At 47.6% G+C, this 23,954-nt stretch overlaps 7 non-coding genes across 7 annotated transcripts; 5 read left to right on the forward strand and 2 right to left on the reverse strand.

The window, feature by feature from the left end:
• Positions 1-7,762: 7,762 nt before the first annotated feature.
• TRNAV-UAC (transfer RNA valine (anticodon UAC)) lies at positions 7,763-7,835 on the forward strand. The gene has a single exon. It is a non-coding gene; the product is annotated as a tRNA-Val (tRNA).
• Positions 7,836-9,341: 1,506 nt separating this feature from the next.
• TRNAQ-CUG (transfer RNA glutamine (anticodon CUG)) lies at positions 9,342-9,413 on the reverse strand. The gene has a single exon. It is a non-coding gene; the product is annotated as a tRNA-Gln (tRNA).
• Positions 9,414-10,599: 1,186 nt separating this feature from the next.
• TRNAN-GUU (transfer RNA asparagine (anticodon GUU)) lies at positions 10,600-10,673 on the forward strand. Its single transcript has one exon. It is a non-coding gene; the product is annotated as a tRNA-Asn (tRNA).
• A 604-nt stretch (positions 10,674-11,277) lies between these two features.
• TRNAV-CAC (transfer RNA valine (anticodon CAC)) lies at positions 11,278-11,350 on the forward strand. The gene has a single exon. It is a non-coding gene; the product is annotated as a tRNA-Val (tRNA).
• Positions 11,351-11,869: 519 nt separating this feature from the next.
• On the forward strand, positions 11,870-11,941 carry TRNAE-UUC (transfer RNA glutamic acid (anticodon UUC)). Its single transcript has one exon. It is a non-coding gene; the product is annotated as a tRNA-Glu (tRNA).
• Positions 11,942-12,640: 699 nt separating this feature from the next.
• Positions 12,641-12,711, reverse strand: TRNAG-CCC (transfer RNA glycine (anticodon CCC)). Its single transcript has one exon. It is a non-coding gene; the product is annotated as a tRNA-Gly (tRNA).
• Positions 12,712-20,851: 8,140 nt separating this feature from the next.
• TRNAV-AAC (transfer RNA valine (anticodon AAC)) lies at positions 20,852-20,924 on the forward strand. The gene has a single exon. It is a non-coding gene; the product is annotated as a tRNA-Val (tRNA).
• Positions 20,925-23,954: the final 3,030 nt, after the last annotated feature.

The following is a 23,954-nucleotide window of genomic DNA, read 5'->3' on the forward strand; positions in this document are numbered from 1 at the left end:
CCCCGAGCTTCTCAGGTGGCAAGAGAAGAGTAAAGCAGTCCTCTTTGACCTGCAGTTATCTCCAGGGCTGGGAGGATCTGTGAGTTTATCAGCTCATCTGATCAGATCAACAAAAGAGTAATAATATTTCAACTCCTTCCTTCCGGAATTTTGAACTTTTTAAAAAAAATCATGGTTTTACAGTGGAAAACACTCCCCTACACATGACAATAGACCCAGAATTTTTAAAGAGTGATACTTATGACTACACACAAATTTACATCCAAAATACAAGCAATGAACTTTTGAAAATATCCTGTATGTAATACAATGTTACACACGCCCCAGACAGTAGTTTCCTGATCCCTTCCCATGTTCCTTTTTTCCAGGGATAACCACTTTCACTGACTGCTTGGCTATATATCTCCTTATCTCTAAGCAAATATTGACGCTCGGATTTTCCGGAGCCCGACGCTGCAGACCGGCCTGCAAAGCTGAAAGTGGAGTGTCTGTGTAGTTCCCTGCCCGCCAGTCATCTCCAAGGCAGCAGCCACCTGCAGATCTACATAACCCACCTCACCACTCCACACGGAACCCGCAAAGGGAACTTTGTCAGAACTAATGCCAGGCCAGCAGCTTTGCGGTTTGGGGTGAATCGGGTCCCTGGACACCTCAGTAAAGGGTGGGAGCTGCTCGCAGTGAAGCACTGTGGTCGCCCCAACCCAGCGACGGCCCCGCCGCAGTACCTGCCCGCTCCTCTCTCTTCCAGTCCCTTTCTGCTTCTGGCTCATCCTCTGTTCTCTCCTGATCTTGGCCTTTCCTCGGATGTTTTCGCCGGCCTCATACCTATCCTTGTAACCTCTGAAAGTTTCAGATTATAAAGATCAGAGAGATGCTTCTCAGCACCGCCAAAGGAAAACTAACTATTCAGGTCCATCACGGGCCTCATCTGTACTTTTCTCCCGAGCAGTAGAGGACACAAATGTTTCCATCCGCTCACGTCGTGAGACGTCTTCTCGGTGGAGCAGAGTCGCGGCAGAACGAAGGGAACCCAGCCCTCGGCTCCGGACTCCCAGCGGCTCGTCTCCCCTTCTGCCCCGGAGCAGCCTGGCCGGGCGGCCCTGGGTCAGGGACCCGGGTCTCCTCAGACGCCGAAATCTGCGACCTCTTTCGGTCTGAGCTTGGGACCAAAGGACGAGATTTCCAGAAGTGACGGTTCGAATCTTGACCGAACAGCGGCTTTGCGTGTCCAACGGAGACTTAAGAGCAAGAAACTGTGAATAAAATCATAATAAACTGGGACAGGGCCAATTAAAAGTCAGAATAGAGAACTTGAATAAAACACAGTTCTTCTCATTCAGGTCTGGAACCCTCGACCCTAAAGCTGTCGAGATTCCCAGCTGATTATCGACATCGCAGCCCCTCCACGTCACCATTTAGTCACAGGGACAACTTTTCTAACTAAACAGAAAGGTTCCACGAGATTTGATCTCGGATCGCTGGATCCAGGGTCCTCACCATTACACCATGAAGCCTATTTGGCAGCTCCCTTCTCTCCACTGCCAGGGAAAGGGCATCTGCTTCTTCAGCCTCCATATGTCCCATTCCTACTCCCAAGACTTGAACACAGTTGACACTCACCCCTTTTGCTTTCTTTTGCTCCTCTCCTCTGGTAGCCTCAGTTCACTCTCACCTCAGAAAATGAGGTAAAATCCACTTTGGGTTTTGTGCCAGGGAAGAGCCCCCTAGCTCTCCATCATCAACCACATATTCTGCCCTGGTTAAGCAGAATGTCCCATCTTGAGCTAAAATTTCTGCACATAAGAGTGTTATTTGCCTTTTCCTTGCCTTCACCCTTTTCTCATTGCTCCAAGAGGGCAGATGATTGTCAGGGCAGGAGGCAGGATTTCCTGGGTCCCTTAGTTTTCCCATAGTACAGATTACCCTCCAAAGCCACTGCCACCACCTCTTATCTGTAACATGTAAAGTGTGGGCAGTGGAGTGGGAATGGAGGCAGGAGAACGCTCCTTTTCTTCATATATTTCTGATTTGGGAGGGGTGAGGTTTTTTCACAGCAAGTGTGTATTTGTTAGATTTGCAATATAAGTAAAAATAACCATTTACATCAAACACTCAGACAAACCAGCTATACTCACCTAGAAGTGAAGGGAACCTCGCTCAGTCTAGTCTGACTTTGTGATGCCATGGACTGGAGCATGCCAGGTTCCTCTGTCCAGGAGATTCTCCAGGCAAGAATACTGGAGTGGGTGGCCATTCCCTTCTCCAGGGGATCTTCCCAACCCAGGGATTTAACTTGGGTCTCTTGCATTGCAGGCAGATGCTTTACCTGCTGAGCCACTAGGGAAGACCCAAAGTCACCTGGGGTGACTCAAAATCAACCACATGTTGAGGAGGACATGAGGCACAGCTCTGACACTTAGGCAATCACAGACTCTTTGGTCAGGTCGGTCAAGTCAGTTTCTCTTCCATTTCTTAACATATCAAATCTAGAAATTGCAGTTTTAAAAAAGGCGTACAAATATCAAGGTACACAAGAGCACTGTTTGCTGAATCATAGAGGTTGCACATCCAAGTTGTCTTACACTACAGACGGTACTTATGTACCCAAAATACCACCACATTAAATATTTGCATGTATAATAGGTATAAATCCTATCAGGGCTCAGAATAATAATCTTTACTTCTTCATTGTATCCTAAAAGTGTTTCTTCCCTAAGCCAATACACATAACAGAAAAAATAGCACTAGTTTTTGGCGGGTCAAAAGAGTCAGAAAGATGCCTAGTGTTGCCTTGAGACATATTTGCTTCCAGAGACTGGAGAGAGGTTTACTCAAGTGCCAAGGTCCAGCCCCGGCTGATCCAGGGTATTCGAACGGGAGACGGAGTCGGCGACTATTTACATATTTATCAAAGATATAAAGAGTAATAGAATGAGGATAGCTCAGTAGGAAAATTCAGTGGAGAAAAGAGGCTGAGTAGCTTGGTTTACACGGAAAATCAATATAACCCGTGACACCAGGTTAGCTCTGACCACGGAGGCTGCAGGCGCCCTCTCAAATAGCAGAAGGTGTCCCACCTTAGACACCTTCTCGAGTGGGTCTTTGAAGCCCAGGCAAATAAATGGTTGCAGAGGATATCCGCACTCCAGATGGAGACTTCAGCCAGAATGTGAAAAGAATGACATGGGGAGACCAAGCGTTGGTGAGCAAGGCCTGTAGCTTTATTTTTAACAGGGGTTTATATACCCTAAGTTACACATAGAGGATAATAGGGGATGCAAAGTCAGCAGTCTTTGACCCTTATCAAAAACCAGGGTTTTTTTCCTGCAAATTTATCGTATACAAATGGTTTAGGTGATTTACATCATCTTCTGGCCAGAAGGCCTATTAACATTTTATGGCTCTTGACAAAGACTTATCAACCATAAGACTTATTTTCTCTAAGAGTAATTATTTTAAGGTTTGGCGCCATCTTCCGATGATAAAATTGCATTCCTATAGGGCGGATGTGTAATGGGTTTACAACAAAGGAAAGAATTTATTACCTTAAGGGTCTAAAGTTACTAACACCAAGGCCACTACTTATTTTTTCTACATACCAACTATATTAATTAATACACATTCAAGGATACAATTCAGGGGATGTGAAAACTTGGCAACAAGCATTGGCTCATCAATGAAATCTTTTACTAGTTTTATTCTGACAGTTTCTAACTCTCTGACAGGCTCTAAGCTATTTGAATATCTTAAGCTTCCTGTGCCTCTCGAGGCTGGGAGACTGTAAACAATCGTATGCATAGCTGTAGGAGTCTGGGTAAACTTGCCAGGTGAGTTAGAGAGCCATCTGAGGGGTTTGGATTTAAACACTCCTAATTGCCCAGGAACTTTTATTAATTGGAGCTGTAAGTTAACTCTTTGATAGAGAGAGCGAGATGGTGGTACGGGACAGCACCCAGTAAAGTCAGAGGTGAGAGCACAAAGCAATAAAGTAGGCAGACTCTGGTTTTGGGGGGAAGATGCTCGAGAATATCCGGGGGGACTCCTGAGGCTCGATCCCGCCTTTGCGTATGCCGAGCCTCCTTCCTCATGACCTTTGTCATGAGTGGAATGCCTCACCGGCTCCCAGCACTCAAGGAGGAAGAAGGCAAAGGGGAGGCTCTTGTTATGAGGAGGAAGTTCACAGCTCCAGGGTGAGAATATGAATCTTCTTTTTGGAAAATCAAGCTGTTGAGTGGTAACGAACAACACAAAGGCAAGGTTTATGAGTTCAAGGACCTGAAATGGACTCTGACTTATAAAGGAAGAAAAGAAACCCATAGAAAGTATGTTGAGAGATCCCAGAATGGCCAGGAAACCTGGAGAACAGGGCTCTCACAAGGGGCAAGGACAGAATCAGGTGAGGTTAGAACTGGGATGGGTGGAGATGTGTGTTCTTCCCATTTCCTCCAGCCTGCACATCGGTCCTGATCTGCAAGCAGAGAACTGGCAGTGAAGGGTGGTCCAGCTACATGGGAGCAAACTTCAAGAACACTCAGGGAGCAAACTGCAAGAGCAATCAGGGGAGCCTTTGTCTTGATTCCATTTACAGAAATTTCTGGAAGTATCAAGTTAATTCAAGGTGAAATAAATAAGGGTAGAATTCTCCAATCCAGGCTTCAGCAATATGTGAATCGTGAACTTCCTAATGTTCAAGCTGGTTTTAGAAAAGGCAGAGGAACCAGAGATCAAATTGCCAACATCCGCTGGATCATCAAAAAGCAAGAGAGTTCCAGAAAAACATCTATTTCTGCTTTATTGACTATGCCAAAGCCTTTGACTGTGTGGATCACAATCAACTGTGGAAAATTTTGAAAGAGATGGGAATACCAAACCACCTGATCTGCCTCTTGAGAAATTTGTATACAGGTCAGGAAGCAACAGTTAGAACTGGACATGGAACAACAGACTGGTTTCAAACAGAAAAAGGAGTATGTCAAGGCTGTATATTGTCACCCTGCTTATTTAACTTATATGCAGGGTACATCATAAGAAACACTGGACTAGAAGAAACACAGGCTGGAATCAAGATTGCTGGGAGAAATATCAATAACCTGAGATATGCAGATGACACCACCATTATGGCAGAAAGTGAAGAGCAACTCAAAAGCCTCTTGATGAAAGTGAAAGTGGAGAGTGAAAAAGTTGGCTTAAAGCTCAACATTCAGAAAACGAAGATCATGGCATCTGGTCCCACCACTTAATGGGAAATAGATGGGGAAACAGTGGAAACAGTGGCAGACTTTATTTTTGGGGGCTCCAAAATCATGGCAGATGGTGACTGCAGCCATGAAATTAAAAGACGCTTACTCCTTGGAAGAAAAGTTATGACCAACCTAGATAGCATATTCAAAAGCAGAGACGTTACTTTGCCAACAAAGTTTCGTCTAGTCAAGGCTATGGTTTTTCCTGTGGTCATGTATGGATATGAGAGTTGGACTGTGAAGAAGGCTGAGCGCCCAAGAAGAATTGATGCTTTTGAACTGTGGTGTTGGAGAAGACTCTTGAAAGTCCCTTGGACTGCAAGGGGATCCAACCAGTCCATTCTGAAGGAGATCAGCCCTGGGATATCTTTGGAAGGAATGATGCTAAAGCTGAAACTCCAGTACTTTGGCCACCTCATGTGAAGAGTTGACTCATTGGAAAAGACTCTGATGCTGGGAGGGATTGGGGGCAGGAGAAGGGGACGACAGAGGATGAGATGGCTGGATGACATCACTGACTCGATGGACATGAGTCTGAGTGAACTCCCGGAGTTGGTGATGGACAGGGAGGCCTGGCGTGTTGCGATTCATGGGGTCGCAAAGAGTCGGACAGGACTGAGTGACTGAACTGAAATGAACTGAGAGTTTGTCAAAAGATTCTGAGAATAGTGACAACAATATTTATGATTTCACAGCTGATAACATGATTCATCCAGTAGTTTCTAAACCCAGGCACATCTGACAACAAATGCTTTCATTACTCCCATTTTAAAGCAGAAAGAAGGGAGGCACAAGAAATTTTCTTTATTTGTCTAAAGCCACATAAGGACAGAACTATTTTTACAACCCGGAATTTGTGCACTCAAGCACAGATAGTTGGATCTGTCTTCTCAGAGGTGGGTGTATCAAGATTTCTCAGTTGTAGGGATGGGAAGAAGACCAAGAAGAGGAGAGAAGGCAAAAGGAGGGAGGGGGGAAGGATAGAAGCACAAATTCTTTTATTCTCTCCTTCCTCCCCTCTCCTTAGGCCTCCTTGATTCTTGCCTGCACCAGCCCTTTCCCTCCTTCCCCACTCTGCTACCTGGAGTGGAGCACTGTTCAGCTCTAAGGATTCCTGCCCAAGCCTCCTGGGAGGTCTCCATGCCTTCCTCCCAAACCAGCCTTCCCAGCTTGGTTTTCACCCTTTCCCGCTCCAGGCGGACCTCACAGAATGCAGCCTGCCCAGGTTGGGATGCAGGAGCTCCAACCTCCTGGGACTGCTCCGCGGGGGCCTTTCCGTTGCCCACCCCACTGGATGCTGCGGATTCCAAAAACTGGGATAAAGTCTTTTTAAAAAGAACCGTTCACTTCGAAAACTTTTCTGTGTTTCCCTTCTCAACGGTCTTCATGGGACGAAGGGCTAAAGACGACAATGTATTCATCCAAGTCTTAGAGCATCGCAGTGAGTGCCCGACTCTGTCGCCGGCGCGGACACAGAACGACCATCCCCGCGACCTCTGTGCTTAGTCGCTAAGTCCTGTCCGACTCTTTGTCACCCCATGGACTTAGCCCGCCAGGCTCCTTGTCCATGGGGATTCTCTAGGCAAGAATACTGGCGTGGGTTGCCAAACTTTGATTCGTTGGGTGTAGGCGAGGACGTGGGGAGAGCCATCATGGGTGCCCCCCCCCCCCCCCCCACCGTGTGTTCGGCTGTCTTGGATCTATTTCCGTTCAGGCCCACAGGATAGGAGCCCTGGCTCCTGGTATCTCTGGGGGCTCTGGCATCTGTGGTCGGTAGAGGGCACGGAAGTGGCACCGTTTCCCTGGGGGTAGGGGTCTTATCCTAGGAAGAAGTGTCAACCCCAAAGACTCCAGGAAAAGCCGGTACTGCTCTCTCCGTAGCGTTCGGCTGTTAACCCTAAAGGTTTGTGGTTCGAGCCCACCCAGGGACGGTGGGGTGGCATTTTACAGACCGCCAAAGAGACTCCCTTTTGCCAGGAGAACACCAGAAAGTGCAGCGGCGAGCCGGCATGCAAGAGCACAGGAGTCAGGTACAAAGGAGCAGCGAAGAGGGCGGGTCCCAGGGGATTGGAAGCGTCGGTCATTCCTGAGAGCCCAGAGTACTGACCGCCGGCGCTGTGAAAAGGGCCACCGCGGCGCGGGACCGCAGCGTGGGAGGGGCGGTGTCCACACAGCTGGGCCCTGGAGTCTCCTGGCCTCGGACACACCCACCGTCCGCGCCTCCTGGGGCTTCCGGGAGATCGTCAATCGGCTGGGGCCACCCCTGAGCTCGGGTGCGGAGCTAAGGGTCTGAGGCCTCTGCGTTGGTGCGGGACCCCGAATGCAGCCTGTGGGGGCCCCAGTGTCCTCACTTGAGGAGAGATGAGGCACTCTAAAGCAGGTCTCTCGGGAACTGGCGTCTCCGCGTCTGAGCGAGCTTGGGGCTTCAAGGTTCCTGTTTGAGTGTTAAAATTAGGTGGTCTAGATGCTGGTGGCAGCATTCGGGATTTCATGAATACAGTGTTAAGGACTAGAGGGTGTCTGTTTCCGTAGTGTAGTGGTTATCACGTTCGCCTTACACGCGAAAGCTCCCCAGTTCAAAACCGGGAGGAAACAGGTTGCTCTCCCCCACCACCCCATCGCGGAGATTTCTGATTGGTGGAACCACCTCGTCCTCACCCCCACTGGCTCAGTTATGTCCTACTCTTTTCAACCCCATGAACTGTAGCCAGTCAGCCTCCTCTCTCTTTGGGATTTTCCCGCTACTTTGCTAGAAACCCATCGGGTCAGTGCAGCTGCCCCCTTCACTCTTGCCTGGCTCCCTGTGTCCTGCAGGGATCATAAAGTATTCTGTCAGGACACAGAGGTGAAAAGTCCTTCTCTGCGGCTGGTGGAATAGAGAACCAGATGGGAAACGCGTCCACAGGAGGGGGAGTATCCTCAAGAGCTTTCCAGGACTGTTGAGTGGGTGCTGTCAGGTGGGTCTAAGCCCCAGGATAATAATGCTTAGTCTTGTGTTGTTCTGGCCTTGACCCAGTCCCAGGTCCAGTCCGAATTCAAGCACAGAGGCATCCAGCTTTACCACACATATTCCACTCTCCCTCTCTCCAAAGTGGGGTAGTGAACCACCATTTCTATCTCAGTTAATAGAACCCATGTGGGTTGGGTATTTTTTTCCTCTTGAACTTTCTGATTTGCTGAAATGTAACACAGAAATATAAAAAACATTTAGCTTTAGATAAATTAGTGCTCTCCATGCTACGTACAAGAAAAAATTTCAAATTGATAATAAGGATGAATCTTGAATACTTTTAACACTCTAGATAATTCTAATAATTTATATATAATTGCATAGAAAATGTCCTGTCATACTCTCAGAGATGACTCCTGGTATGCCTTACCCAGCTTTAATAATTTTAGTCTAAAACCTACTTCATGTTGACTTTCAGATTTTCTAAAAATGTGTAAAATATTGGTAACATACTATTCTAGGTTGTAGAAGTCTTGCATTTATTTTCTATTCAAAATCCCAATGAAAGTGAACTGCCTAAGTTTCCTGTATTGTTTTGATTCCCTTAAGCAAACTCTAATTCCAAAAATTATTTCCATTTATAAAATTCAAAATTATGTGCCACAGAAAATTAAATATACCATATAATATTTTTTTCAACGAAGATTAAGTCGTATAATTATAGAAATTATAGTTATATATATTCCCCTTTCAACATGTGGGTAAATGTTTTTAGGTACCATGTAATATGTGAATATCTGACATGACAACTCATACCGGCAACCATTTACTCACAGGGACACCCGTGCAGTTACAAAATGGGCAGGGCGAAGCCTCCTTACAAGGCAGGACTCCGTGGGCTCAGCCTCTGCCTTTTACTCCAGAGACCCAGGGCACCCGACGAGGGGGAGGCACTGGCTGGGCCGCTGCGCCCCTGGCCGGGGCATGGAGGGAACAGATGGGCAAAGCCGCCCGGGTCCAGCGAGGACGCCCCGGATCGGTCCCACACCCGTCCGCCGTGTCCGTGTCAACCAGGCCGCTGAGGGTCGCGGGAGACCTCAGGTGGGTCCTATTAGGGGAGTAAAAAGTGTTTCTCTTCTAAGTAGGCAGAAAGGTCCCACCGAGATTTGAACTCGGATCGCTGGATTCAGAGTCCAGAGTGCTCACCATTACACCATGGAACCCCCTCCGGAACCACCTGGCCTCCATCGCCAGACAACGGTATCCGCTTCTTTAGCCTCCATACGTCCCACCCAGAAGCTCAGGGCAGTTCTTCAAAGGTCCTGAGGAGACTCCAATACGGTTGACTCCCCTAGGTGCTCAACCCTCTCGCTTTCTCTCCGATCCTCTCCTTTGATCGACTCAGCTCACTCTCACCTCAGAAAACGAGGTGAAATCCACTTTGGGTTTTGTGCCGGGGAGGACCCCCTAGGTCTCTATCACCAACCGCATATTCTGTTTAGGTTAACCAGAGTGTCCCATCCGGAGGTAAAATTTCTGCAAATAAGAGTGTTATTTTCCTTTTCTTTGCCTTTTCCCATAGCCCAGGGAGGGCAGACATTCGTCAGGGCAAGAGGCAGGGTTTCCTGGGTCCCTTAGTTTTCTCACAGTGCTGATCTCACACCTAAGCAGCCACCACCTCTTACCTGTAACATATAAAGTGTGTCAGCGGTGGAGTGGGAATGGAGGCAGGAGAACTCTTCTTTTATTCTTCATATATTTCTGATTTGGAGAGGGATAAGTTATTCTCACAACAAGTGTATATTGTTAAATTTACAATGTGAGTACAAATAACCATTTAAAGAAAACACTCAGACATACGAGCTATACTCACTTAAACTGAAGTCAATGTCGCTCAGTCGTGTTCAACTCTTTGTGTCCCTAGGGACTGTAGCCTGCCAGGCTCCACTGTCCAAAGATTCTCCAGGTAAGAATACTGGAGTGGGTGGCCATTCCCTTCTCCAGGGGATCTTCCAAAATAAAGGATTGAACCAGGTTGCCCTGCGTTGTAGACGGATTCTTACCGTCTGACCCCCAGGAAAGCCCACTCTGGTGAAAACCGCCTGGTGGACACAGGAAACCGAAGCACAGCCCCAGAGGCCTTTGCCAGGGTGGGCAAACTCTCATTCGTTGGGTGTAGGCGAGGAAACGGGAAGAGCCACCGTGGGAGCAACCCGGTGTTCAGCTGTGCTTGGATCTATTTCGGTTCAAGCCCGGAAGCTTTGAGGCCTGGATGGCGGTTTCTCCGGGGGCACTGGCATCTGTGGTGGGTAGGGGCAGAGAAACAGCACCGTTTCTCTGGGGGACAGAGCGCTCACCCCAGGAATGAGTGTCTACTCCAGAGAGAGTCCAAAAGAACCCCGTAGTGCTGTCTCTGTGGCGCAATCGGTTAGCGCGTTCGGCTGTTAACCGAAAGGTTGGTGGTTCGAGCCCACCCAGGGACGGTGGGGGTGACATTTTAGGCAACACCAAAGAGAACTCCCTTTTGCCAGGAGGACACCGGAGAAGTGATGCGCCCAACGGACTTTCAGAGAAACACAACAGGAGTCAGGTGCAAAGGAACAGCGGGGAGGGCGCGTCCCGGGTGGATTGGAAGCGTCGGTCATTCCTGAGAGCCCAGAGCGCTGATCGCCGGCGCCGAGAGAAGGACCACCGAGGCGCGGGTCCGCAGCCATGGAGGGGCGGCTTCCACACCGCTGGGTTTCGGGGTCACCTGGGCCTCGGGAGCGCCCACCGTCTCCGCCTCCTGCGGCTTTCGGGAGCTGGGGAGTCGGCGGGGGCGACCCCTGAACTCAGGGTGCGCAGCTGAGGATCTGAGGATTCTGCGTTGGGTGCGGGGCCCCGAAGGCAACCTGTGGGGGCCCAGGGGTCCTCACTTCATGGGAGAGGAGGAACCCTAAAGCAGGGCTCTCGGGAGCCGCCGTCTCCGTGCCTGAGAGAGCTTGGAGCTTCAAGGTTCCTCTTCGAGTGTTAAGAATTGGTTGTGTGATTACTGGTGGCGGGACTTTGAATTTCATGGATACATTGTTTAGGAGGAGAGTTTATCCCGTTTCTGTAGTGTAGTGGTTATCACGTTCGCCTCACACGCGAAGGGTCCCCGGTTCGATACCGGGCGGAAACAGGCTTTTCTCTTTCTTTTCGCCCCGCTGAGATATGTCTTATCATTGGAAAAACCAACAGGCGCGAAAGGCACGGGGTGAGGCAGGGGACGCAGCTGGAGGAAGACTTGGTGACCACCTGGAAGTCTCTTTATTCAGCGCTAGGAGAGGCCCCGGAGCCACTTCAGAGATCTGGAGGTGGACGGATTCACTCATCACCAGCCACTCATCACCGAGCCTGAGGACAAAGAAAACCGAGGTTCACAAAGAGAGCAAGTCCTGGTCTCGGCAGCACGCAGCGCTACAGCTAGACCAGGAGGGACCCAGCCCGCTACTTTGTGACCTTGCCCCAGAGCAAAAGCGACGCCCAGGAAAGGAGACGTGAAGGGCGATGAGCAGCGGGGGCAGGGCTGGGAGCCTTGAACAGATGCACACAGCCCTGGGCCGCTGCGACATTGCCTTTCCCGCTTTCTGACTTTCTGAAGGGTCATCTTCCACTCACCTTTCACCTGGAGAAGCTAAATAAGGAATTGGTCTACAGCTCCCTGGTGGTCTAGTGGCTAGGATTCGGCGCTTTCACCGCCGCGGCCCGGGTTCGATTCCCGGTCAGGGAAAGCTTTCTTTCTTCCAGCGTCTGCACTCACACAAGTCTCTCTCTTCCTGCCCAGATCGGAACTGTATTTTGCTTAAAGGTCCAATGCAGAACATTTCTGCACAGAGTTTCTAAATGCCGCTGAGTCCGGGCCTCAGGGTCCTGGACCTCGGGCTGGCTGTTGGAGCTGAGATGCCGTGAACAGCCTGTGCTGGCCAGCTCTGGCCTCCACTCTTTTCTCCTGGCGTGGTAAACCCAGAGTCTTACTTAACAGAGTTTTCATTCAAGGAGAATGTGGGGCTTCAGTTCCAAAAATTCATTAAAATCCCAAACCAAAAGCTTTTTTAAGATACCAAAGTTTGCAAGAATACGAACATCCTATATCCTGTACCTAAGTACCCAGTTAACATCCCATTCTTTCTTTATATAAGTCATGACATCACTTGATAGTAACTTGCCGATATTTCGGGATTGTTCCTTCCCTTGGCGTCCCTCTCAAAAGTAACTTCTGTGGGACCTGTCTTCCAAGGCCAGGGAACAGCTTTCCCGTCCGGAAGAGGGTCCTCTTGGCCCTTCAGGAACCTGGAATCCGTTCTCTTTAGGATGTAGAGAAGGTATATGTGTGTTAGTCGCTCAGTCCTTTTGGACTTTTGGCCATCCCTTGGACTGTAGCATTCCTCTGTCCATGGGCCAGCGAAGCTCAAAACAAACACAACAACAATGCATTGGCTGGGAATCGAACCCGGGTCTCCTGCGTGGGAGGCGAGAATTCTACCACTGAACCACCAATGCCACTATAGAGAGCATATTTGCAAGGATAGCCTAGATGTAGATTTATTCAGGTCTTTCTCAAGTGCAGGCCACTCATGCCCTGTGCTTGTAGGACGGTCTAGGCTTTCATCCTCCGCCCTCAGCTGCACCAGCTGCCCTCTGCCCTCTGGCCTCCTGCGGGTTGCTTTGGCGGGCACTCAGGTGTGCTTTGGATCCGTCTGAGTGGTGGAACCGCCTGCTGCTCGTGCTCACTGGCCCAATCTTGTCCAAAACTCTTTGCGACCCCTTGGACTGTAGCCCACCAGGCTCCTCTGTCCTTGGGATTTCCACGCTCCTTTGCTAGAAACCCATCGAGGCAGTACAGCAGCCCCCTTGGCTCTTGCCTGGCTTTCCGCGCCCTGCAGGGAGCATAAAGTGTTCTGTCAGGACACAGAGGTGAAGAATCCTTCCCTGTGGTCGGAGGATGAGAGAGCCAGATGGGAAATGCTGCAAAGGGAGGGGAATATTCTCAAAAGCTTCCCAGAACTGCTGTGTGGGCGCTGTCGGTTGGGTGGCTGCCCTATGACAATAGTGCTTAGCCTTGTGTTCTGGCCCTGACCCAGTCCCAGATCCAGTCTGAATTCAAGCACAGAGGCACCCTGCTTTCCCACACATATGTGATTCTGCCTCTCTCCAAGGGGAGTTCTGAACCACCTTTTCTATCTCAATGAAGAGCAACCATGTGGGTCTTTTCTTTCTTTCTTTTTTTTCCCTTTAACTTTGTTTTGCTGAAATGTAACTCAGGAATATAAAAAGGGTTTAGCTTTAGATAAATTAGTGCTCTCCATGCTACAAACAAGAATAAAATTCAAGTTGATTATAAGGATGCATCTTGAATACTTTTACACTCTTGAAAATTCTAATAATTGATGTATAATTACATAGAAAATGTTTGTCCTGTCATGCTCACAGAGATGACTTTTGGTATGCACCACACTACTTTAATAATTTTGGCCTAAAAACTACCTCATGGTTACTTTCAGATTTATTATTATTTATAAAATTTAAAATTATGTGCTTCAGTAAATTAAATATACCATATAATATCTTGTAAATCAGGATTAAGTCTTTTGATTTAAGAAATCATAATGACTTAATTATTCCCCTTTCAATTTGGGGTCAATGTTTTTAGGTATCATCGAATATGTGACTCTAAGCAGCATTTATCAGACACGACTCAGCTCAAATTGCAATTTTAAGATCTATCATTAACTTTAAGTTCTTTGACTGATATTAAATTGGTTGAATTAATGTATAATCTTTGCCTGGAAAATTTCTAATTAAAGTAGAAATCATAATGCCTACTTTTTTATAGGTTATATATAGAAGAGCTCTAGCTTAACAGCTTAAGAGAATGTGTGCGTACCTTTGGGAGATGTTCCTGAATGTAGCCATTACGTCACTTGAAGAAGAGCAGAACACGTGGACTCTCTAAGTTAAGTAAGGACGTGTTGCTTACCTGATGTACTCCTTCATTAAAAAAAAAAAAAAATTACTGATTCTTAGTTACCTGCCTTCTAGATCTCAAGTCACCCATTTTCCCATGTGCTAGGTAATTCTTTTTTTAGTCACTTCGGGGTCCTTAGGTGCTGGAAGGCAGGTGAACCTGAGAACATGACAGGCTGCTCTCCTGCTGTGATTCTTATTTGTCTGTGTGTGTGTGAGTGAGATTCTTATTTTTGATGCCTCCTGGTGTGAATGCCCCAAGGAGTGGGACCTTGACTTTGCTCCTGATACAGCAGTTTTCCTGGAGAAGGGCCTGGTACCTGGTGAGCACCTAGTAAGTGCTTGCTGACTGAAGGACTTCTAATACACACTTTCGGAAAACTGATGAAGAGGACAGAATGTGGGTAAGATCCACAGAGGCCTAGAGTATAAGGGACAGAAGGACAAAAACTCCAAGAGGGAGAGATAAGGGCAGAGAGAAATGTCCTAGAACCTAGAGATATCCTCAACTGAGTATGGAAAATCTGAAGAGCTCTTCTTTCCTCATGAACTTCAACTGAGGAATCAGTGGAAGGTGAACCAGGAACTCTAAGGATCCAGGTTTGCCCAAGATGTATTATCGGTGCAGGATTCTGTAGCTTGCAACAATGTGTCTCAAATGAGATAATTTTTGCAGATGTAGCCACGTACTGTCCAGATATCATACAGAGACAGTCTCAGGCTTGCAAATGCACCCACATACCAGAGGGAGACCCCTCATTAGATTGTGTGCATCCAACCAAAGCCAAAATACAACTCATGAAGTAAAGAGGATAAATGTCTGGGACCAGTGGGCTTTTTTTTTTTTTTTTTTTTAAACTCCTGTAATCCATAAGCTGCTCTGCAAGAGGCTCTCCAGAGTCATTCTGGCTGGTCTTGTCTGGACTCAATGACTTCGTCAGCACTGAAAACAGTTACAATTATTAGAATACTTTCCAATCAGCTTGGAAGTTTGGTTGCTGCTCTGGAAATGTACACATTGTCTTTTCATTGTATTTCCCACTAAGTTGAGTCAGTAGGGCACAAATTCCTTTGTTAGAGTAACAGACAGGTGCATTGACAATTTCTTGTGATGCCAAGACAATGAAGAAAAAGACTCTTTCTTTGAGTCGGCAAAATACATTGGAATATAAATTAGCACATCTATTTAGGGAAAATTAAGAACATAAAGAGATGCCTTCAGTTTCTAGCAAAGGTGCAGTGACAGAAATCAGATTAACCCTCCTTCCTAAATCTCACTTTCCCTGTTTGTCCCACTCCCAAAGAACAAAAAGACAAAAACCATGAAATACCGATTTCTAAGGCAATGGAAATCAGGCAGCAAAGGACAGCAAGCCCTGAGAGGTGACAAACAAACAAGATGAATCTTGCCATGGGCCCAGGTTCCTGCTTTCACTGAGTTCCCAGGCTGGGCACCAAGAGGAGGATTTCAGGTAGTATTGGTGGAGAGCAAGGCAACTAGAGTTCACAGGACAAAGATTCAGTGATTCTTATTTGCAAACCAGATGTAGAGCAAAGGTATGGCTATCAAGGCTGAAAGGGGTGTTGGGGGAATTGGGAAATTAGGGTTTACCTAAATACACTATTGATGCTATGTATGACACCACCCTTCTGGCAGAAACTGAAGAAGAACTAAAGAGCCTCTTGTTGAAAGTGAACGAAGACAGTGAAAATGTTGCCTTAAAGCTCAATATTCAGAAAACTAAGATCAGGGCATCTGGTCCCATTACTTCATGACAAATAGATGGGGAAACAGGGGAAACCATGGCAGACTTCATTTTTCTGGGCTCCAAAATCACTGCAGATCGTGACTGCAGCCATGAAATTAAAAGAGGCTTACTCCTTGGAAGGAAAGTTATGACCAACCTAGGCAGTATATTAAAAAGCAGAGACATGACTTTGCCAACACAGGTTCTTCCAGTGGTCATGTGTGCATGTGAGATTGGACTAAAAAGAAAGCTGAGTACTGAAGAATTGATGCTTTTGAACTGTGGTGTTTAGAAGACTCTTGAGAGTCCCCTGGATTGCAAGGAGATACAACCAGTCCATCCTAAAGGACATCGGTCCTGGGTGTTCATTAGGACTGATGTTGAAACTGAAACTCCAATACTTTGGCCACCTGATGCAAAGAGCTGACTCATTTGAAAAGACCCTGATGCTGGGAAAGATTGAGGGCAGGAGGAGAAGGGGACAACAGAGGATGAGATGGTTGCATGGCATCACCGACTCAATATACATAGGTTTGGGTGGACTCCGGGAGTTGGTGATGGACAGGGAGGCCTGGCGTTCTACAGTTCATGGGGTTGCAAAGACTCAGACACAACTGAGCGACTGAACTGAGCTGAACTGGTACAATAAATAACAAATGAGAACCTATTTTATGGCATAGGGAATTACTGGATGCTCTGTGGTTACCTAAATGAGAAGGAAATCCAAAAGAGAGGGAATATATGTATAGCCAATTCACTGTGGTATTAACACAACATCATAATTAACACACTGGAAAACAGATATACTCAAATAAAAGTTAATAATAAACAAAGAAACATGAAGAAAGGTCACGTGATGAGAGAGAGTGACGGAGAGAGAGAATGCTGGGATATGAATGGGGCTCCCTCAAGTACTCAGCAGAGTAATGATCAGGGTATCCTCATGAAGAAAGTGCCTGAGGCTAAGGAAAGAACGTTTTAAAAAGATCATGGAACACAACCTGGTGCTCACACAGGACAAGCAATTGTATGTAAGTGATCTCCCACACAGACTGGACTACTTTTAACTCATGGGCCATTGGGAAGAACATTCAAAAAACTCTTGTGATGGACAGGGGGGCCTGGCTGTTAAAATGCTGCAGTCAATATGCCTGTAAACTTGGAAAACTCAGCAGCAGCCACAGGACTGGAAAAGGTCAGTTTTCATTCCAGTCCCAAGAAGGGCAATGCCAAAGAATGTTCAAACTACTACACAATTGCTCTCATCTCACATGTTAGCAAAGTAATGGTCAAACTTCTCACTGTGAGGCTTTCACGGTATGTAAACTGAGAACATCCAGATGTGCAAGCTGGATTCAAAAAAGGCAGAGGAACCAGAGATTAAATTGCCGACATCCGTTGATTCATAGTAAAAGCAAGAGAGCTCCAGAAAAACATCTACTTCTGCTTTATTGACTATGCCAAAGACTTTGACTGTGTGGATCACAACAAACTGGAAAATTCTTCAAGAGATGGGAATACCAGACCACCTTACCTGCCTCCTGAGAAATCTGTATGCAGGTGAAGAAGCAACAGTTAGACATGAAACAATGGACTGGTTCCAAATTAGAAAAGGAGTATGTCAAGACTGTGTGTTGTCACCCTGCTTATTTAACTTCTATGCAAAGTACATCACGTGAAATTCCAGCCTGGATGAAGCACAAGCTGGAATCAATATTTCTGCAAGAAATATCAATAACCTCACATATGCAGATGACTCCACGTTTATGGCAGAAAGCAAAGAGGAAGTAACGAGCCTCTTGATGAAAGTGAAAGAGGGCTTCTTTTCATCCTAGTGGATAAGGTAAGGGAGCAGGTCCTGGAATGGGCCTCTCCTTTTAAATACGATCTTGTTCCCAGCTCTGGAGGGCAGGGTGGGCACGCTGCCTTGTCCCACCTGCTGTTTCTGTTTGTTTGATGCAAAGAGGACAATTTAGAAAACCTCTTTTTGGTTCAGGAGATCCTACCAGAGGAAGAAACATAGGACCTGCCTGCAAAAAAAAAAAAAAAAAGAAAGAAAGTGAAAGAGGAGAGTGAAAAAGCTGGCTTAATATTCAACATTCAAAAAACTAAGATCATGGCATCTGATCCCATCACTACATGGCAAATACATGGGGAAACAATGGAAACAGTGAGAGACTTTATTGTCTTGGGCTCCAAAATCATTGTAGATGGGGACCACAGCCATGAAATTAATGCTTGCTCCTTGGAAGAAAAGCTACGACCAACCTAGACAGCATATTAAAAAGCAGAGATATTACTGTGCCAACACAATTCCATCTAATCAAAGCTCTGATTCTTCCAGTAGTCATGTATGGATGTGAGAGTTGGACTATAAAGGAAACTGAGTACCAAAGAATTGATGCTTTTAAACTGGAGAAGCCTCTTGAGAGTCCCTTGGACTGCAAGGAGATCCAACCAGTCCATCCTAAAGGAAATCAGTTCTGAATATTCATCAGAAGGACTGATGCTGAAGTTGAAGCTCCAATATTGTGGACACCTGATGGGAAGAGCTGACTCAGTATAGAAGTCCCTGATGCTGGGAAAGATTGAAGGCAAGAGGAGAAGTGGGTGGTTGAGGATGAGATGGTTGGATGGCATCACCGACTCAATGCACATGCATTTGAACAAACTCCAAGGTTTGGTGATGGACAGGGAAGCCTGGAGTGTTGCCATCCTTGGATCCCTACTGAACTGAAGAAATTGGGGAACAGTTCCTTACCACCAGAAAGCTCCATAGGGCCTCCAACCAGCCCATCTTTCTCTGCTCTGAGTCACCTTGTAGAACAGTCAGTGAATCTAAGAGGGCACAGGACAAAGTTGACTGCAGGATACTTTTACCTCCTGATATCCCCTCACATTTTCATCTGGGCCCTACATCGTCTCTACCTGTGACACCTATTATCTCTCTGAAAACCAAGAAGTTCATCCCTTGTGAAGACACTTCACTTTCCCTCACCCCAGCACACCTGCGGGACAATCTGATTTGAGTCAGAGAACAAAAGGGAAGGAATTCAACTCTACACCGCGGTTTCCAGCCAAAGACACGATGATGGAAGAGGGTCAGGCTCTGCGGATTGAGCTGATCCAGGAGGAAAAGCAGCCGGTCCTCGAGCCGCTATCAGGGGATCCCCCGAAATCAGGTCAAGATCAGGGAGTAGATGGACCCGCCCATCACCAGCTGAGAACCAAGTAGCCCCTGCTTCACAAGGAAACAGGTTCAGAAAGAGAGCTTGACCTCTCACCACACCTGGATTCCAGGTCTTCCCTCACGACCAGCGGAGCCTCCCGTGTCCAGTTCTTGGATGAGGCTGTGCCTCTAATCCAGGGGTTGGGCGGCCGTCGTTGTGCTTTTTCACGTCTTCGGGGGCAGGGGATGGATCTGTCCCCTTGGCGCGCTCCACTCGCCGGCTCTGAAGCCCTGGGCCTACCATTTCTGCTGCAGGGAGCCCTGTGTCTGTGGTCCCTCGGGCGTCCGCTATGCGTCCACCCTGACGGGGAGAGGACCACCTCACCCTCGTCCCGTCCCAGTGGGACGTCAGCATGCCGGACGCGACAGAAAACGATGAATCCGCTCCTCTGTCTGGACGTGGGAGGTGCAAACTAGGACCTGCAGGGGAGGAAAGCAAGGCGAAATCTCAAGAAACGCCCTGATCTAAAGCTATTTTCAAGTCCGCCTCTTTGGTAACTCAGGCCTCTAGCGCGATTGAGGGTGCTGTCGCACGGTCTCACTCTCGATCGCACTCAGAGTCCACGCGGATCCAGGAGGAGCCCTGTGGCCCGGGAGACGGTGCGCATGCGGCCCGCGCCTCCCTCGGGGTCTGAGCCCGTGAACCTCAGACGCGAACGCAACGCCGCACTGAGAAAAGGAGGAAAGCCACTGCTGAAGAAAAGGGCACATGCATTCCCCAAATTGAGAAGCTCTACTGCTAAAGGAAACCAGAGACAGACAGACACACAGACACCATTGCAGTAAAACCTTTCAGCGAAAAGAAACTCTGCCTGCTGTGAGGTAAATACGAAAACCCTTCAAGACACCTGCTTTCTGAAAGAAAGAAAAAAAAAAAAAACCCGCCTTTACCTCTCTGTTAAATTCGCGCTCCACGACCTGAACTGCAAAATTATGAAAGGAAAACAAGAGGCGTTTCAGACATTGTAAAATGTAAAACAAAGCCGTCCTTCAAGATTAATCTCAAGTTTGGAACGAAGACGGTCAGATCAGTGTGGACCGCGCCTGGCTCCTCCGCGGCTTTATGCTGGGCCTGGTAGGCAAAGGAATTCAACAAATGACCAAGCCTCAGCCTTTGCTGCGGTTCCTGCTAAACGTGAAAGCGTGATGCAAGCCTGGACTGAAACTAGAGGACTAGAATCAGCCAAAGACGCAGGAATCTGAGGAACCCCCGGTGCCAGGCGGCGCCGGAGAAGCGCTGCTGTGAAAGGCCTGCGAGAGAGGAGCGCACGGGTCAGGCGGAGCACAGGGGACGGCGGGTCCTTTATTTCCCGATTAGGATTTGAAGCATCGAGCCCGGTCTCCGCTGGCGCCATGAAAAGGAACTCTAAGGCCCGGATCTGCCTCTGGAAGGGCTGTGCCTACTTTGACGGACCTGTGGCCACCTGGGGCTTAGACGCACCTTGCTCCCCCCGCTCCTGAGGCTTCTGAGAACTGGGGAGTCAGCGAGGCGACCTCTGTGCTTGGGCGCAAAGCTGGCACACAGGGACCTTGCCCCGGAAGAGGTGAGGAACCCTAAATCAGGCCCTTTCAGGAACTGCAGATCCTTACTTGACGGATTGCCTGTGTTTCCAGAGTTCTCTTCCTTTAAAAATTTGAAGGTCAGGTGTGTTCAAACATGCAATTCTTGGATATGTCACTAGACCCAACTGGCCGTGTGGTTTCCGTAGTGTAGTGGTTATCACGTTCGCCTAACACGCGAAAGGTCCCCGGTTCGAAACCGGGCGGAAACAATTCCACTTTCCCTCAAAAGTTTTGGATTCATCTTTTAAACAGAAAATAGAGGTCTGCCGCCTGGAGTGAGGCTTGGAGCTTCAGCTTCCCCATCAGTCCTCCCAAAGAATATTCAGGGTTCATTTCCTTTAGGACTGACTGGTTTCATCTCTCCTTGACCTGCATACAGGATTTTCAGGAAGCAGGTAAGGTGGTCTGCTATTCCCATCTCTTGAAGAATTTTCCATATTTTCTTGTGATCCACACAGTCAAAGGCTTTAGAGGAGTCAATGAAGCAGAAATAGATGTCTTTCTGGAATTCTCTTGCTTTTTCTATGATACAATGGAGGAAAAATGGAGGGGAAAAGGAGGAAAAGGATAGAACCAAATTAATTGGAAAAGTATATGGAAAAGGTTAAATAGAAAGTATATAAGCAATGGAGGAAATTTCATTGGTAAAAGGCGTTTACAGGGTGATGATGATGAGCCTACACTTTCATGCATTCTAGGATTCCCAGTCAACCTGCTTTCCTCCAGAGATCCTCTCTGAGGATCACAGACTACCTGGACCTACGTCCTTGTGTGTGTGTGTGTGTGTGTGTGTGTGTGTGTGTGTGTGTGTACAAGACACAGAGGATTAGGGTAGTAGTGGAGCATGGGAGAGGATGCATAGACTAGAAACAATCATACATCATTTACATTCTAAAAGACTGAGACACGTCCCTGGATGAGCTCAAACCAGGAGCTTTGCGGTTAAAAGACCAACGTGCTAACCGATTGCGCCACAAAGTCGGGAGGAGAGTTTCATCCTCACTCCCACAGAAAGCAAGCATACTTACGGAACTAGGCGGAGCCACCTGTGTTTCACAGAATGGTGTTTCCACTTCGGAGCCTCGGACAACCTGAGAGATGGAGTCCACTCAGCCTGTTCGTTCCCGTCGGGAAGCCGGGAGGTTCCGAGGGCAGAAGGTCTCCTGAGCGTCCCCGCCGCCGCAGATGTCAGCGCCCAAGAGAAGCCCCGAGCTTGAGCCGAGGGGCCCCAGAAAGAAGCTGATGGCTCCTGGTTTGCTCCGCCTTCGTCCGACCTTTTGCGCTTCTGGACTTCGGTTTAGTAGATGGGGTGCGTGTGGCTGCAGCTGGAAAGAGGTCAGTTTGTTGTGATCCACACAATGTAAGGCTTTAGCTGTCTTTTGAGGACGGGAAAGGAAAGGTGTGAAGAGGGCGAATAGATCCGAGGAAGGCCAAGGGCAGGAGAGAACAGAGAATGAGCCAGAGGGAGAAAGGGACTGCAAGAGAGAGGAGCGGGCTGGTATCGCGGCCGGGGCAGTCGCTGGATGGGGACATCACAGCGCCTGACTCTGGCTCAGCTCCCACGCTTTACTGAGGTGTCCGGGAATCCGGTTCACCCCCAGTCGCAAAGCTGCTGGCCTTACATTTGTTCTGGCAGTTTCCTTTGCTGGTTCCATGCGGAGGGGCAACGTGGGCTGTGTGGGTTTGCAGGTGAATGCAAGACCTATGGGCTACCTTGGAGATGACTAGTGGGCAAGGAAACACACAAATTCACTTTCCCCTTTGCAGGCTGGTCTTCAGGGTCTGGGTGGGAAACTGGAAAATCTGAGTGCGGGTATCAATATTGATTTCGAGATAAGGAGATCAATAGCCAAGCAGTCAGTGAAAGTGGTTATGTTGGTGGGGGAGTGGGAGTGGGACCCTGACAAGGGGCCAGTGGACTACTCTTCAGCAGGCATGTGTAACTTGATACTGTGTGTGTGTGTGTGTGTGTGTGTGCTGTATATACACAGATATACACATAGTAAGGTCCATTGCTTGTATTTTAACTTTAAATGTTTATGTAGTCATAAATATATATATATATATGTTATGTAAAATTCTGGGTCTTGTGTCATGTATAGGAATGTTTTCCACTGTAAAACTTTAATTTTTTTTTTAATTGGGGGATTTTTGAAGCAAGGAATTGGACTACTGTTCCCCTTTTGATGAGCTGATCAGATGAACAAGGAAACTGGCAGATCCCACAAGCCCAGGAGGTTACTGCTGGTCAGACAGGATTCCTTCACTCTCTCTTGAAAGTTCCACTGCCACTGAAAGATATCACTAACTTAAAAGAAAACCACACCCAGACTTTATGCAGTGCAGTGCCAACATGCAAGAGCTTACACTCAATGGTGACATGCAAAGTGCCATGTGCTGAGGCACTGTCTACAAGTTTTACATGGGTGTACTCACTTTATCCTTTCAACAGGCTTCTATCATATCATCATCCTCATTTCACATATGAGAAATCTGAGACATGGAAGGTTAAATAATTTGTCCAGTCACTCAATCAGTGAGTGGGATCTGAAAGCAGCAATTTGAACTGGAGCCTGCCTGGCTCCACAGGATATGGTGCTAGTCAAAGAGGAACACAAATGGTAAAAATGTTTGGCAAGAGATTTAAGCCCGCAGGTTTCTTTGACAAAACACCAAGGAGGAGTCATCTAAGATGAATAAAACTGCAGTATCCTCATGACCCACTTGCCTCCCAAACACCTTTCTTATTCCAAGAGCTGCTCCCCTTGAATCCCCAACTTACACACACTTCTGCAAGAACTAGGTTTTCCCTCCCTTTTATCCTTTCCTCTCCCCTTTCCAATACCTCTTCCATAGCTCTTCTGTTCTTTCACTTCCAGGTCATTCATTTTTTTTTTTAATTTAAAAATGTTAACTATATCTAAAGAAGAAAATAAGCAGTCATCCGTAGTCCCACCTCCTAGAATGGACTGCTGTTAACAACTTTGCACATTTTCCTTCAAATCTATTTTTACATTATTCTAAGTAGCAAAAGTGCATGGGTTCATGCTAAATCATTTCAGTCCTGTCTGACTCTTTGGGACGCAGGGACTGTAGCCCCCCAGGCTCCTCTGACCATGAGAGGTTTCCAGGTAAGAATATGGAGTGGGTGGCCACGCCCTCCTCCAGGGAATCTTCCTGAACCAGGGATAGACCCCACATCTCTTGTGCCTCTTGCAATGGCAGATGGGTTCTTTACC

This window comes from Bos javanicus, chromosome 3 (genome assembly GCF_032452875.1).
Source record: "Bos javanicus breed banteng chromosome 3, ARS-OSU_banteng_1.0, whole genome shotgun sequence".
In the NCBI taxonomy this organism is placed as follows: domain Eukaryota; kingdom Metazoa; phylum Chordata; class Mammalia; order Artiodactyla; family Bovidae; genus Bos; species Bos javanicus.